Below are 2,892 nucleotides of genomic sequence, written 5' to 3'. Positions count from 1 at the left end.
ATGGCCAGGGATAGGGCTACAGGGCCACCTTCTCTGCTCCTTCAGCACAGAACCTCAATGCTCATAAACCAAAAAGGATATTTCTCCCCAATGCTCTGAAACCTGTCTGACCACTGTATTAAGGATGCCTTGCACCTCCACTCCAGGGCTTAAATCCTGTAACTTCAAAATAACTTTAGTCAGTCAGAGTCTCACTTTTTGGTAAGGATATGTTGGGGGTTTTTTTAAGGACAATATAATATGCTTAAGGTGTGTCATTTTTTGAAGCTTCAGAGATGCTTTCAAATACTGCAAATAACCTATTTATTGTAGTAATGTGTGCACTTCATGCTTTGATCTGCAATAGAGCCTGGTAGATTTCATGTAGTGTCATCATATCCATAATGATCATGAGCCCATAAGGAACAGATACGTCTTTGTTTGTTACTATACTGGCATGCAGTTCCTGCCACAGATTTTCCTTCAAGTAATGGACTAGCAAGGGAAGACCTTATCCACAGCCATTTAGGAGAATGTAAAGTCCCAGATTCCAAACCTTTGTTGTCTAAAGATGCATATTACAGATAAAATATGGGTAGGTCTTGTTGTTTAAAAGTGTTACACTGTTCTCTGAGCATCTGATCGTGACCAGAGTGCATGAACTGTGGGTCTGGACAGGAAACATTGGATCCTCCAAAGAATCTGCAACCAGTGTCCACTATGGCCCTACCTCCTTTTCTAGCCTTTTCCTAGTTCCTTCTCTGCAGAAAGAGACTGCCTTGACACACAAAGACTGGTTTTTCCCTATTCCTGTCATATTTGTTTTCCTTTGCAATACTCCTGAGAGATTTTGTCCGTGATATTTTTGTATTCTTTTTTTTATTTTGGCCTAGGATCAAGGAGATAGAAAACAGAACAAGACACTGCTACATAAACTCCAGTCTCCATAGCAACAATGAAAAATGTTTCCCTTCTTCAGTTTTACAATTCCAGTCATAGTCTCACCTGAGGCTTGGGTGAGCAGTGAGAGGTTAAAACTTTCCCTAACTTAACTGCTCATTGTAGTTTTAAAAGCAGGCTATTGGGGTGAGTAGCACAGGCCAAACAAGACCCAAAAAGTTTTCCTGAGCTCTAGCGTGTGAGACAGGGGCTTGGGAAGGGCAGGTAGGAAATAACATATCCAACTCTGTAGAACTTGCATGAGGTAAAGCACACTGCTGTAACACATACTGGCTATGGAGAAGGGAAAATGTGAACAATATACAGTGCCAGTCTTTCTCAGACTGTGGGATCAGGAAGGCAACACTGTACTAAATCCCCTGAAAATACAGGGCTGTGTTGCTGTATTTGGATGAAAATCAAAGCAATTGTCCCAAGTTACTGCCATGAACCTGCTGTAGCCATGCAGAGTGCACACTGCATGCAGGCAATGCTGCACCCCAGAGCACAGGGGAGCTGAGAGACATCACTGACCACTGTCTTCTGCAGTGCACAAATCCAATTTCCTAGGACAGACTAGGAAACTTTGAGCCTCATAAAGACTGGACCCCACAGTGCCAGTCAGTGCCTGGCACCAATATCTCTCCTGTGGCTTTGGGGCTCTGTGTGATAGACCAGCACTCAGCAGAGGCCTCTCCAGAGGAAAGTACCTTAAAGTACCAAGAGATGCTTAGTACTTTTTTTTCTTTAGTAAAGACAGTTCCTCTAAAATCTTTTCTTCCCTGCCCGCCAGCCTCCTGGGCAGGGGCTGCCCGTGAGCAGCAGACAGGGGCTGTGGATGTGCACTCATTTGCCATGCTCCTGCTCGTGCCACGGCAACACGTTTGGATAATAGCAAAAGGTTCTTCATCCAGAGAGTGGTTGGGCACGGAACTGATTCCTAGGGAAGTGGTCACAGCACCAAGCCTGACAGAATTTAAGAAGTGTTTGGACAATGCTCTCAGGCACATGGTGCAATTCTTGGGGCTGTCCTGTTCAGGTCCAGGAGTTGGACTTTGGTGATCCTTGTGAGTCATTTCTGATTCAGGATAATCTAATGATTCCATTACAAGAAGGACAACAAAAGCAGCCTGAAGCACACATGCATCTGAACAAAACTTACTGCACCTCAATGCACATAAAAATTTCTTTTCCAAGCTGATCTTCCAATTAAGAGTGTTAATTTGGAATAGCTGAACTGGGCAGGAATGGTATTTATATATATATATATATACACACCCCATATACATATAATTTATGTATATTGCATATTTATCATATACATATAATTTAACTACATATAGTTTTACATATATAACTATATAGTTTTTTGTATATGGTATATAAGGTATGCGTATATATTGTGTGGATATATATATACACATACCTGATATCATATATAATTTAACTATATAAATTTTAGATTTTATTTTTCAGAAGAAAAAACAAAGCAGAAGAGCTGAGTTTCATCATGTGTAAAGAAAAGCCCCAAACATTTTTCTTTTTACTGTACCTGAGCACTGTATACCACCTTAAGCTGAAGTTTTCCAGTCGTAAAAGACTGCGAGACTTTGCCCACAAGGCTAGGCAACTGTCATTTTAAGACACTTAGGACAGGCCCATTTTCCCACCACCCAGTAGTATGAGCTCACAGTTCTCAAAGCAGTTCTAATTTGGTACCTGGTGAAAAGATTTTCTTTAGCTTTGAAAAGTGTTTAACCCATTGGATCATAATCAAAGATGAGTTCACTGATAACAGCATGATACTGTTAATCTGTACTCAAGTTGTAGAGGGGACATGCTAGGAGGGAATCCTTCTGTGAGCAGGGAACAGGTACTGATCAGCTGAATCAGCCTGCAAGTCCTTACTGCCACTCCACAGCACTCAAAGAGGGAAAATTCAATCCTTTTATCATCCCTCTTCAGCCCTAGCCA

This window comes from Acanthisitta chloris, unplaced genomic scaffold, assembly GCF_000695815.1.
Source record: "Acanthisitta chloris isolate BGI_N310 unplaced genomic scaffold, ASM69581v1 scaffold5515, whole genome shotgun sequence".
Lineage (NCBI taxonomy): Eukaryota > Metazoa > Chordata > Aves > Passeriformes > Acanthisittidae > Acanthisitta > Acanthisitta chloris.
This window is presented reverse-complemented; position numbering follows the sequence as displayed.